This window comes from Dasypus novemcinctus, chromosome 13, assembly GCF_030445035.2.
Source record: "Dasypus novemcinctus isolate mDasNov1 chromosome 13, mDasNov1.1.hap2, whole genome shotgun sequence".
In the NCBI taxonomy this organism is placed as follows: Eukaryota; Metazoa; Chordata; class Mammalia; order Cingulata; family Dasypodidae; genus Dasypus; species Dasypus novemcinctus.
Genome location: NC_080685.1, coordinates 7,999,642 through 8,014,312, shown reverse-complemented (window position 1 = coordinate 8,014,312; position 14,671 = coordinate 7,999,642). Strand labels below are relative to the sequence as shown.

Sequence of the window (14,671 nt, the reverse complement as noted above, 5' to 3'; positions counted from 1 at the left end):
AAAAAAAGAATAGTTATCTCTGGGCACTGATTTTATGCTATCGATTCTATCTTTCTTTTGATAATCAGTGTTAAAATGAAAAATTAATGAGCATTTACATATATAATAAAAGCAATGCTAATTTATAAAAATAAATCAGAGGATACATCACAGAAAAATAACTAGCCCAATAAAAATCTCTGTAGCCCCAAGAACACACAAATGTCATAGGATGATATCATCAGATTTAAATGATTTTATTTCCGTAAAGTCAGAACCATCGCAGAAAATCTACTGTCTCTTCCATTGTGTGCCTTTGTATGCTCTGTAGATAAGGCCATGAAGTAGATTCTAATGAAGCCTATTTATGTTAGGGTTGTTTTCTGTTTTGTTCAGTGTGCTGAACTTTGATTGTCTAATGTGCAGGGTGCATTTTTGTACATCATTAGTGTGGTGAAAAGCAGACTCCCACAAAAATGGCTTACAGACACATTTTCTCTCTTTATTGAACCAAATAAATTCTCCATAGAAGAGAGATTTTTCTGCCCTTGAATGTTGGGTTGAGAAATCCTGTCAAAGATTTCTCCTGGATGGGACTAAGTGCATTCAAAATACTTCTTCAGGGAATGAGAAGACTTCAAAAGCTTCACTCCTTGAGGGTGAGTCACACCACCGTTATCTGTGCACCCACCATGTTATTCTGCTGAGGTGTGAGCATATGCTCAAACATTAATTGTGTGCCTTAAAAGATAAGTACATGCTGAGGTCATTACTGCTGCGGAATATATTTTTCTAAACGTACTCTTAATAGGAGAATTATTTGGCAAGATAGCAAAATAAAGTTAAGAAATTATATTTTTTAATTTTCTTTGAAAGGAAACCCATCCTTATTTATTGCTCATCTGTTTAGTATGTGTTTAACAACCATTTTTAGAAGTTTGCTGCACTAAAGATTAAAGACACAAGGAAAAACCCTGTCCCTGTGATTAAGAAACTCAGATGTGAGGGTGAGTGAAATGAAGAACTTAAATGGAGATATTTATTGTGCAAATACTATGATGAGATACTTAATAGATGTATGAATACAGGGCTGTGTAAAAGATAGGAATAATTGCAGTATTTGGTTGGCTATGATTAGCCAGAGAAGAAAATGCCTAATGGGGAACAGAAGGCTTTTTTCTAATATATAAAGACTATCAAAAACAGCAGTGATTTGACCTAAAATGTTCATTTCCATCAAGTGCAATTTGGCCAACTTGACCATGTGTATGTAAACATGATACTGAAATAAATACTCATGGCGCATGCCAGGCATCAGCCATATCATATATGCCATATCATAAAGCATCTTGACTTTTGGCTCCCCTTTTCCCCATTTTAATTTCAATGGGCACCAGGATTTCCCTGGTCACCCTTTGGTATTAAGAGGCCTTATAATCATAGTAAGTCATAAAACATTGTTATTGATTAAACATACAGTCTCAAGAGATAATCAAACTACACAGTGGATTTAAAATCAAGGCTTCTTTTCCCCAGGCCCTGCAAATGGGAAAGGGGGCAACTGTTGCTTTCTTTTTTCTTTCCCCATTTTAATGTCTTTACCCCTTTTTCCCATCTCACTAACCATGGGGTCCATACATCCAGGGATGGAGTGAAGGGAATTAAGAAGTTGGGAGCAGGAATCTTCTTAACTGGTGGACTGGTGTGATGATTTTGCTTTGGTATTCCCAGAACGTGGTAGTGTTTAAAGCACCTTTCTCTCATGGCTGCCTTGGTTTGCCCTTTGTTTTCTGTTTTGTTTTGTTTTTTTTTCTGAGCATTTGTTTATTTTTTATTGCATATTGTTTAAGATACATAGAGCACAAAATGTTACACTAAAAAATATAAGAGTTTCCCACATACCCCACAATCTACCCTACCCCACTCCTCCCACATCAACAACCTCCTCCATCATTGCAGCACATCCATTGCATTTGGTGAATACATTTTGGAGCAGGGCTGCACCACGTGGATAATAGTTTACATTGTAGTTTACACTCTCCCCCAGTCCGTTCAGTGGGTTATGGCAGGATATATAATGTCCAGCATCTGTCCCTGCAATATCATTCAGGACATCTCCAAGTCCTGAAAATGCCCCACATCACTTCTCTTCTTCCCTCTCCCTGCCCTCAGCAACTACCATGGCCACTTTCTCCACATGAATGCTACAGTTTCTTCCATTACTAGCCACAGTAGTTCTATAGTAGAATACCAGTAAGCCCACTCTAATCCATATTTTATTCCTCCATCCTGTGGTCCCTGGGATGTGCTGTCCACTCCACCTCTATATCTAGAAGGGGCTTAGATTCCACATGGCTGATGGATGCAATTCTCCTGCTTGCAGTTGTAGGCACTCTTGGTTCCCAGGTGTAGTGGTCGACCACCTTCACCTCCCTGTTAGCTGACCTGGGTAAGTCCAATGAACCAGAGAGTAGGAGTTGCAACTCTTCTGAGGCTCAGGACCCAGCTGGAACATGGACAGTCCAGAGATTCAAGTCTCCTGGGTATATATCAATGGTTGGCCTTTTGTTGACCACACCCCTATCTTGCAGTTGCTTTGGCTCTCTAGTTTGGCTGGTTACATAATTCTCCTTCTGCTACTAGGTTCTCAGTAATATCCATTGCTTCTCTGTATTGTCTCTTCTCCCCTCCTGGGACCCCTCTTGGACAGGGATCTGAGAAGATCCGTGACAGCTCTTTCATGCTGGCCTACCACTGCTCCTCCAGAAGCATGCAGTCTCTGTCCCAACAAACCCGAGGAGTGTCCTCTCTTCTCAGAATTTGGCCCTCCACTTCACTGCCCCAAGCTGATTCATCAGCCTCTTGTCTCACCAGTCTACTGTGTCCCTCACACCCTAGGAAATGTCACGTTAAACTCTCAAAGGAGTCTCCTTAATGCCTTTCTCCCTTGTCTTGGGCAGGTAGGGCCAGTACTTGCAGAAAGGTTCTATCCTACAATCCTCTCCTAGTTCCAACTCCAGATGGATTCATTCTGTCCACCCCACCTACATGTCTAAAGAGGGGTTTAAAAATTGCCTTATTCCACTGCTGAGTGCCTCTAGTCCAATGTTAATAGAACTCATGCAAGCAGACATTCTTGCCTTTTTCTCATTCTTAGGGGAAAAAAAGGATTCTTTAATGTTCCACCATCCTCCACCATTAAGTACAATGTTGACTGCAGGTTTTATGTAGATGAGACAGACATGAAGAATCGTCTGATTCTTGGCCTTCTAATTGTAATTTTCTAACACTTTGTATAAAACATGTTTTGAAGAAACTTTCATTTTAAAAATTCAGCTATGTTTGGAAATTACTGGGAGCATATTTATCCATTTCTAAAAAGCTAAAATTTTGCATTTTTTAGTTTTGTAAATTAAGGTGGAAAAACTAAAACTATATTCTATAAATGCAGAAAGTTATTACCTTATGTGCAGCATCCAGGCAGGGAAAAAAATGGTTAATTACATGGAATCAAAACATACCATGCAAATAATAAAGAAAAAGAGCTTTTTTTAAGACAAAAAGTGTTTCAATAGACAAAGTAGGTCACTATATGCTAAAAAAAGATCAATTGAATAAGAAGATATAACAATTATAAATATATAGGCACCAAATGGCAGAGATCCCAAAATATATGAAGCAAATAATGACAGATTTGAAGGGAGGAATAGATGGTTCTACATTAATAGTATGAGAATTCGATACACCTCTTTCAATAATGGATAGAACATCTAGACCTAAGATCAATAACAAGGTAGAAGATTTGAATGATATAATATACCAAGTAGACCAGACAGCTATATATAGAATAGTTCACCCAACAGCAATAAAATAAACATTCTTCTATCACACACATGGATCATTGTCCAGGATAGACCATATGTTAGGTCAAAAACAAGTCTTAATAAATTTTAAATTTTGAAGTCATAAAATGTACCTTCTGCAACCATAGTGGAATGAAGCAAGTAATTAATAATAAAGGAATAACTGGGAATTATTCAAATATGTGGAAATAAAACAATACACTATTAAACAACAAATGTGTCAAAGGACAAACCACAAGGGAAATTAGAAAATATCTTGAGGCAAATGAAAATGAAAACACAATATACTAAAATTTATGGGATGCAGCAAAGGCTGTGGTGAAAGAGAAATTTATAGCTCTAAATGCTTTCATTAAAAAAGAATAAAGATCTCAAATTAGAGACTGAACCTTACAAGTGGAGGATCTATAAAATGAAGAGCAAACTAAACAATAAGGAGTAGAAGGAGGGAAACAACAAAGATTAGAGTGAAGATAAATGAAATACAGAATAAAAAAAGAATGGAGTCAAAGCCAAAAGTTAATTCTTTGAAAAGATCGGTAAAATTGGCAATCCCTGAGCAATACTGACAAAAGAAAGAATGAATGAAAATAACTAAAATCCAAAACAAAAGGGGGGATATTACTACCAATGCTACAGAAAAATTTTTAAAAAGGGCTATAAAAGATATTATGAACAACTCTACACCAACAAATTCAATAATCTATATGAAATCCTAGATATACTCAAACTGCCTACACTGACTCAAGAAGAAATAGACCAATAACAAGTCAGGAGATTGAAACAGTAATTGAAAGCCTCCCAACAAAGAAAAGTCCAGGACCAGATGGCTTCACAGGTATGGTCTATCAAATAGCCCAAAAAGAATTAACAGCAGTTCTACTTGAACCCTTCCAAAAAATTGAAGAAGAGTGAACACTTCCCAACTCAATTCGGTGAGGCTAGCATTAACCAAATATCTAAGCCCGATAAAGATACCACAAGAAAAAAAAATTAGACTAATATCACAAATGAATATAGATGTGGAAATCCTCAACAAAATACTAGCTAAACAAATCCAACAATACATTAAAAGAATTATACACTATGATGAAGTGGAGTTTATCCTAGATATGCAAGGATGGATCAGTATAAGAAAACTAATTAAAATAATACACCACATTAATAGAATGAAGTAAAAAAAAAATCCTACAGAGTCATCTCACTTGACACAGAAAAGGCTTTTGACAAAAATAAGAACCATAACTCCAAGATCTGTAGGGAAGCATCTTTAGGATTTTGAGTTAGGCAGTGATTTCATACACTTTATACCCAAAGCACAAACAGCAAAAGAAAAAATTGATAAATGTGAATTCATGAAATTAAAACTTTCATGCGTCAAAATGTTCATCATGAAAGTAAAAACCTACATAATGAGAGAAAATATTTGGAAACTACATATTTGATAAGGATCTAATATCCAGAATTGATAAAGAAATGCTCCAACTCAATAAGAAGAAAACAAAACAACCCATTTAAAAAGGGGGGAAATGCTCAAATAGACATTTCTCCAAGAATGTATACATATACCCATGAAGCACATGAAAAGATACTTAATATTATTAGCCGTTAGGGGAATGCAAATCAAAACCACAATGTGATACCATTTCATACTTACGACAATGGCTATTATTGAAAAATAAACTAAAAATAACACTCTAACAAGTGTTAGAGAGGATGTGGGGAACTAAGGAACATTCATCCATTGTTGGTGGGAATGTAAAATGATGCAGCCACTTTGGAACAAAAAGTTAAGTAATGAAATACCTGGCAATCCCCTTTCTAGGTATCTACCCAAAAGAAATGAAAGCAGACTTGAACAGATATTTGCACACCAATGTTCACAGCAGCATTATTCACAATTGCCAAAGGATGGAAGCAACCCAGTTGTCTATCAACAGATGAATGGATAAACAAAATGTGGTCTATATGTACACTAGAATATTACTCAACCATGAAAAGGGAGAAAAGTTCTGGTCTACGCGACAACATGGATGAACCTTGAAAACATCATGTTAAGTGAAATAAGCCATACACAAAGTAACAAGTATTATATAATTTCACTGATATGAAAAAATTAGAATAAGCAAATTCATAGAATCAGAAATTGGAATACAGGTTATCAAGGTTAGGGAATAGGGAGTTATTTCTTAATTGCTGCAGAGTCTCAGTTTGGGTGATGGAAAAGATTTGGTAATGTAAAATTTTTATGATAACAACATTGTGAATGTAAGTAACACCACTGAATTATATATCTGAATAGGAGGATTAGAATGGGAAATTTTAGGTGGTATATACATTGCTAGAACAAAAATTTTAAAGTAATGAAACAAAACAAACCTTACCAGCGTACAACAGTGAACCTTAATGTAGACTATGAACTATAGTTAATAATAAATTATAACAATATCCTCTCATAATTGTAAGAAAGATCACTGAAGCAAAATGTTAAAAAATGGGGGTGGGTATATGGAAACTATTTTGTTCATGATCTTTGTATAAAACTATAGCATCTCTAAATTTTTTAAAAAATCGAAAGTAAAGAGAACAAGATTAATATCTTAAAAAAAAGGATATTGCAGATACACTTTAAAATGGTGGATTTTTTAAAAAGCCTATTGTAGTAAGCCTGAATTTGAGAGAACAGTCAAATAGGATAGATAGTCCTGAAATTGAACATATGTTTATATAAACTCCTAGTATATAATAAATGAAGCATTGCACATTAATGAGAACATGATAAATTATTCAACAAATGTTCCAAAAAGGTTATGTGGAAGAAAAACTTTTCTCACCTTATTCCCAAGATTCACATTCATTCAAACTGACTAAAAAGGCATATCTTAAAAAGGGAAAGAAAAAGAAACAAGGAAATGAAGGAAGGAAAGGAAAGAAAAGAGCTCTAAAGACAAAAGGAGCAAAAAGATCAATTAAAATATAGAGATTCACGTTTAGCTAATGTTAGAAGAGAGGAAACGTTTCATGCATAAAGACAGCAGATGAAATCACAAAGATAACAGGCAAATAAACAATTTATGTCAAAATATCTTAATTAGAAGGCAGATCGACAGTCTGAAAAATACTTGCAACAAATGTGACAAGTACAGTTTAGTATTATTACTATATGAAACAATTATACATTCAAAATAAGAATTTGCAAGAATTTTAAAGACATGGACAAAATCTACACTGAAATGTTAAATGAACATCTTTGACTGTAAAATTATATGTAACATGATCCCAAATTTGTTTAAAAACATCTTTGCTTAGAAAAACAATTAGGAGAGAATAAACCAAATAGGCATTGTAACTATTCTAGGGTATTTGATATTTGATCATTTTAATTTTCAGTGAAAAGCATGTGGCATGTTTATACTCAGAAAATGTATGCATGGTAAAATATTCTTAGACCCTGGTAGTTCTAGCCCATAATGTCCAGAACAAGGGCAGCCTGTTTTTGAAATGCTCTGACATGTCAGAGCACACCTGTTGTGTGATTTCTCATCCTGAGCCCTGTACTCTCGGACATGTAGAAACACTGGCCATCTTAGAGCAGGGTGAGCAAAATGACCAGGGGTGTTAAAATGTAGGAGAATAAGTAAGAGGACCTGAGAAATTAAGCTTGGCAGAGAAGCTAGGTGCTACTATTCATCTGTCATCATGTATTTGACAGCTGTCACTGGAAAAAAGAATAGAATTAGCATGCTTTGCTTTGGATAAAAAGGCAGATTTTGTCTGCATGGAGAAGGTTTTCATCCTCACCGTTGTCCCGTGGAGGGCATCACAGAGCAGGGGATCTGTTGCCCCCGGAGTTCTAAGGTTGTCACGTAAGAGCTGCCTGTCCTGGGTCGTTGCTGGGACATCCATGCCTCAGATTTGGTGCTTCTCATTATGTGTATCTCTTCTCCTAAAAACAGGAGATGATGCAACTGGAGTGTTACTGATTAAAGGACCTGTTAGAGTTTCCTGGGATACTCAAAGCAAATACTGTGAAATGGGTTGCGCTAAACAATGGGAATTTATTAACTCACAGTTTTGAGGCTAAGAGAAAGCCGAAATCAAGGTGTCCTCAGGAAATGCTTGATTCTGGGCTCCTCTATCACATGGCAATGCAAATGGCAGCCTCTTGGCCATTCCATTCTCTTCCACGTTCCTCTGAATTTCAACTTCTTGCTTCCTCTGACTTGCTGTCTCAGTTTATTCTGCTTATACAGGACTCCAGTGATAGGATTAAGGCCCATTCTGATTGAGTGGGCCTCACTTTAACTGAAGTAGCCTCATAAAAGGCCCTACTTACGATGGTATCACACTCACAGGCATGGATTAACTTTAAGAACATGTTTTTCTGGGGTGCATACAACCACAAACCACCACAAGTTCCCAACCTAAAATTTGAGAGCTTGTTTCAGCCAACTTAATGAAAAGAGATGATACATAATTAGTTTTTTAATTCCAATGTTAATTTCAGTATATGACTGATTATATACAACATTAAGCTCACTATGTAAAGACTTAAATTCTGGTTGTTATTTTATCAACAATGAATGTGGCTCCTTGACTGAACCTTTTGCTCCATGATTAAAGTCTATAACTTTGCATGTGACATTAATATCGGATTCTCTTTTAACCAGTGATGCAATATTTAGTAAGACCAGGGCGTGGGTTTCACACATGTGAAAGCAATCATCTGAATTGTATCTATCACATTCAGTCTCAAAGATGTAGTTACGATGTTTCTCCCAAGCAGTTCCAGAAAGGGAAGGTGCAGATGTGGTCCCACAGAGAACATGAGCAAATGGTTTTAGTATGTCTCGTAATCAACATGGATTTTCATTTGCTGTTTCTAAACATGTCTTAAAATTCTGTAGTACATTGAGTACCTGCTCTCTATTCTTATCAGTTTGAAAATGCAATCAATTTACAAGTTGTGCTGGCTATTGTTACTGTGAAGAGTAGTAATAAAATTTCAAGTAATTCCCAATGTTAGCCTCATTATCTCAAATGCTGGGAATGTGGATAGTTTTTGCATTAATCTGGAGCACAAAACTGCATCTTATATTATGTTTGAAAGGGTGGTATCATCCTAAAAATAATGTATTTTGCATAATTATTTCATGTTAATAACATGTTTGATTGCCTTAAGGGAAAAATTCCTCTAAAATTTTCATTCCACTATAGAAATTTTTCATAAGAGTGTTGACAGCAACTTGGATACTTCTCCAACGCAGGCAGTACTTTCTTCAGGAGAAAACATATTTATTAATCTTTTTTTAAATGAGAAAACCAGGGCTACAAATCTCTTAAAACATAGTTGTACCACATATGTCGTCATATCTTATTTATTCATGTGATGCCCTACGTTTTATCTTTTGACTTTAAAATACTCAAAAATGCACTAAAAACAAATGATGTGAGTGTGTGGCTAACCTCAGCAATCTTCATTAATGCTTGCTGCTCACTGCCAGTTTTGTTTTTATTATCTTTTTTTTTTAAAGATACATAACTCACCTAAAATGTGACAATAAAAAATATACCACCACCAGTTTTTAACACACATTGACAAAAACCATCATGGACAAAATAAATACTTGCACTCCAGATGACTTAAAATTGCTCTTTCCCTTCATCAAGTCTCAAGTTCCTGAAAAGTGCCACTTAAAGTAACCAAACAGCACAGGGAGCCCTGAGCCCGAGCGGCTGCTTGTGTGTCCTACTCCTAGAAACCGGGAAGGGTGATGGTTTTGGTTTTGTCTGGGTTGAATCTTTCGTGGCCTTAGACTCGAGGGAGGAGCATAAGGCGCTGCATTCTAGGCTCCTGCCGCTCCCTCCCCGCAGAGCAGAGGCAGCGCTGGGGAATCAGCACCCCTGCTTCCCCAACGTGGAGAAGCTGGGCCGTACAGGATGGCCGCACTGGGCGCTCTTCTTAGCACCCTGTGTAATGAACTCGCCCAGTCCTCACGACAGCCCTAGAAGCGTGGTGGTTATCCTCTCCTGCTTATAGAGAAGGACACTCCCGTCGGGCAAGGTCCTGCCCATGCTGAGGGGGTCAGTGGCGTGGCTCGAGTGCACCCTGATCACCGCATCCACCTGCTGACGGAGGCTGTGTTGATGGGCAAGCCTCCTGACCCAAACTTTCATTTTTCGTCCTCACATTCCTCTGTTGGGTTGCCGCTAACTTTATCCTGTTTTCCTGCAGGTTTCACGTATTTCTTGCGAGATGTATTTCTGAGTTTGTTTGATTTTTTTCTCTCTTTGTTGTTGTTGTAAACGGGGCTTTCTTTTCCACTGTAAAAAAAAAAAAAAGTGTGTAGTTAAGGAGGTAGCCATTCATTTTTATATGGTAGCCGTTCTCGAACTTTCTGGCCTTATTACTTTCACTCCTAAAAATTTTGGGGGACTCCAAAGAGTTTTTGTTTATATAGGTTTTAGCTATAGATATTTACCATATTAAAAGTTGAAATTGGGGAAATTCAGAATATTTATTTTAAAATAAAAAACCAAGTACATCATTATTAGCATAAATTTAGTGACAATTGTGAATATTTTCTAAAAGGAGAAAAGTGGCACTCTTTGAAACTTATACAAATCACATCAATGTCTCCCTTAATAGAGATCAGCTGAATACTCTTGTCTGCTTCGCCTCTCTTTTGCTATAACACATTTCATATAACTTCTACTATACACTCTTGAGTGAATGACAGTGAAAAAACAAGTAACATCTTAGTATTTTTATGAAAATAATTTTGAACTTACAGAACCCCTCATAGAGAAGTGCTGTTATGAGGTATGTTTGTTTCTTAAGTGCGAATGATAGTTGAATTTTTCTAAAACTCCCATTTTTCTCCATACGTCTATTAATAATATGTGACATCTATTAATGAATTGCCTAATGTTGATTGTTTCTTAAAATCCCAGAATAAACCCTGCTTGATCAGGATGTATTATTTCCTTAATGTGATGCTGGATTTTCCTTGCTTATATTCACATATTAACAGAATTTTCACATGGGCATTCACAAGTGAGACTGGCCTGTACTATATTTCTGGTTGATTTCTGTAACAAAATTTCTTACTATTAAGAATAGTAATCATATTAATTTTTGGCATATTTTTCCACAATTCAGAAAAACCATATGCAGGGCTTACCTTGTTTCTCTAATCTAAAGATCTGTAATGAGAAAGAGGTGAGAAGTGCAATATTTTATCAAAAGCTAAATGCCCAGATGATGGATTATATAAAGCTTGCCAAGGAGAAACCTGTGCTGCTCAATTCTACTCCCATTCCTCCCACCATGGATAAATTCTGCTCACAGCAGCTTCTCTCCATTTATATTTTCCCTGTCTCAGCTACTAAGGGCCTGGGAGGAACTAGCACAACTATGGCAATTTAATGTAGTGTAGTAGTCAAGGTATGCAACTTCAGTTATAAAGATTTGGCTCAAACACCAGCTTATTTCCCAGGTGTGTGATTTTACTAAATGTCTCCAGGTCTCAGTCTCTTCATTTGTGTTATGGGGATAATCATAGCCACCTCATAGGGTCGTTGAGAACAAGCTGAAATAATACATGTAAATTGCTTAGGACAGTACCTGGTTCATAGTAATTGTTGAGTAATTGGTAGCTAAAATTATTTAAGCAATCATGCTTTGGAAGAGAAACAAAATGGCAGGAGGGAGGTAAGGGAATGTAGAAAAGTTGGCAGATAGTTATGAACTTGTATAATCAAGGAAGATGTTTGGGAAACAGAGGAGCTAGATTTGAGGTTTGAAACTTGAGTAAGTGTAGCAGTGATCCATTGCTGCGTAACAAAGTATCCCAAAACTTACCAGCATAAAACACACATTTGTTATAATTTCTGAGGGCCAGGAATCCAGGAGCAGCTTTGCCAGGTGGTTCTGGCTCAAGGTGTCTCACGAGGTGTCAGCCAAGCTGTCAGCCAGGCTGTCAGTTACCTGAAGGGGCTGGAGATGCATGTGCTTCCAAGTTCACTCACGAGGCAGTTGGCAGGAAGCTCACTTCCTGACACATGAACCCTTCCATTAGAGTGCTCAAGATGGCTTCCCCCAGTGAGTGGCCCAGGATATGCGAGCCCAAGCCAGAAGCCATAGTCCTTTTGTGACCCCAGGCCTTCTGCAGTATTCTGATGATCACACAGACCAACCCTGATGGCATGTGGGTGAGGACCACCCACAGAAGTGACTCCCAGGAGGAGGAGATCACTGGGGGCATCTTGGAGGCAGACCACCACTGTAGGTTTGGGGCAAATGGAAGGAATTTGGAAATTGAACAGGAAGGATGAATAAAATCCCTGCCATCGAGATGGGTGACCCATGCAACAATCTTCCGGTAGACTCCAAGGAGGTAGAGAGAGCAGGTGACGCTGCCTGTGTCTCACAGCTGTGTCAGGTGATTTCACTGCCAAATCCTCCACGACAGGAACAGCATGGAGCGACTTCTAGATTGAAGAAGGCTTCTCACTACCCAAGTTCACCTCTCAACAATTCATTGAAATGTCTCAACTTGAATTTCCACATTTTTACAAGAGCTGATAATCCCTCTCACCATGAATGTTGAGAAAAGCAAGTCTTTAAAGATGTATGTGGAAGCACCTTATGTAAACGATTTGTATTCTTGTGCATGAGGTGATAGGCGTGAGGTGGTGACGTCCCCCGCCAGAGGACCGAGGCCAGGCCTCACGTGCCATCGCTCAGTCCTATGACAGGCACAGAGTAGGCACTCAATGCATGTATTCTGAATCGATGCATCCTTTTGGACAACACTACATAAAGAGATTTTAGTTTAAATAGCACAGGTTTTTCTGTCACAAGCCTCTCAAATTCGAACCCATCCAGGCATGAGTCACTGGGCCTGCGCTGACAGGACTTTGTCAGCTGTGGTAAAGCTTGTCGGCTTCTGGCACAGTCCTCGTCTCCCGGTGCTCAGCTGCTGAAGCTTTCTGCTGGTGAGGTGTGTTCATCATTCAAATGAGCCACATGTAACATATGTGCCACGTGGATCTCCACGCTACACAATGTAAGTGAACAATGCATGTGTATTATTATTGATAACGATAACAACATTGGTGATGATCCATATAGCAGTTTCTGCTTACAAAGCCTTTTCATGTACCTTATATGTCACTTATTCTTACAGAGACCTTGTGAACTGGGTAATCCTCGGCCTTCATTTACAGTCCAGCGAAAGCAAGGCTCTGAGGAGTTGTTTTGTTAAATATCCTAAAGCCAAAAGTCAAATCCTTACTTTTGGGCAAAAGTCTGGCGTTTGCACGGAAACCTGATGCAATCTTTGTTGCTTGGTAATGTGCATCAGTATATATTATTGCAACAGGACCAGCTCTGTGTGCACTAATTAGTTTTTTAAATCAGTGAAATGGAGTGATGACTAATTGAGCTTTACATTTTGGGTGGTGTACTGTGCTCTGCATATCTGATTGATCTCTGAGGTAGTCAAAGACCACAACATGTCCATTGTCACAACATCTCTGAGAGATGACTTAATAATATTAGCATGCTAGGCTCTTGAAAAATTGCCATCTGCTATGTAAGTGCTACAGGAATAAATACACCCTAGAAACCTCCATGTGTGCTTCTGAACTTGAGCCAGCAGCTGTAGTGTTCTTTAGATTATAGATGTTTTGCTTTTTGATTTTGTGTATTATGTATAATTTACATATGTAATTTTACGTGTTCATTGAATTTAAACAGAACTCTAACATTTTCCTCCACATTTCCCTTGAAAAATATCAGTGAGATTCCTATGCAGGTTTAAAACTTGAGCAGAGTCAATTTTGTGGCATCCATGAGAAACGAGTTACATTGACATCAATAAGAATGATACAGTTTTCTTTCCTTAATGATCAGATCAGCCCATGCTGATGATACCTCCCTTCTCTATCAATAGTCCATGATCTTCTCATTACCAATTCCTTTAACTATTTTAGAAAATCTAAAATGTGTTCATACAAATTTAAATCTTTCTTTTGTGTCATGAAAAAGAAGAGCATTCCTGTCGCTTATTCGTATCTGTTCCTCTGGATTGAAAAATATTTTGACAGTGTAGCTATCGTGAGCCTTCGTGAGTGAAACTGTTCTTTCTTGCTCCCTGGCTACATCTTTTCTTCTCTGGCTGCTCTTTCTATAGCTGAATGGATTTGGAGATACAGTGTCCTATTATTATGTAATATCTGATTCTATTTATGAGAGTCATGAGCAGCGTGAGAGTAAGAACTGCTCATTGCCTTAGTGCTTTTGTAGTCTCTGGGTAGGCGGTATTTCAAAATGATGTGCCCTGATTTCAGTCCTGCTTTATTCTGAAATGGGGAAGATTTGAACAGTGGTTGGGGTGATGCTGGGAGGAAGTCCCTGAGGACCAAGAGCTAACTCTTAGGGAGGTAGGTAGTTAGAGAGTATTGATTTCAAGTCCTGATGGCATTGGTTAGAGTCCCAGAGTTCTGGGAAGAAAGGGCAGGCACTAGCTCTGATGTGCTTCTGAGAGACCATTCCAGTTGTAGCTAAAGTTCCATTTTCTGGTGGAAAGGATCAGTGAGGTAATCTTTTAAATATATACAGAGAGAATAAGTGGGATATAATGTTAATAATGGGTGATGCTGAGTAAAGAGTTTATGGACGTTCTTTGAACCACTCTTTCCATTCCTTCTTTAGGTTTGAAATCATATCAAAGTACAAAGTTCCAAATGTTCACACACATGGAGCCTCCAAACACACATGATGGATCTAGACTACAAGTCATTTAGTACTTGGGGGTGCATGT

The 14,671-nt window shown here is 37.8% G+C and overlaps 1 protein-coding gene across 7 annotated transcripts in view; it reads left to right on the top strand.

Annotated features, from left to right (window-relative positions):
* The window catches only part of RGS7 (regulator of G protein signaling 7), a 530,807-nt gene that overhangs the window by 456,515 nt on the left and 59,621 nt on the right, over window positions 1-14,671 (top strand). The gene's annotated exons all lie outside the window — the stretch shown is intronic.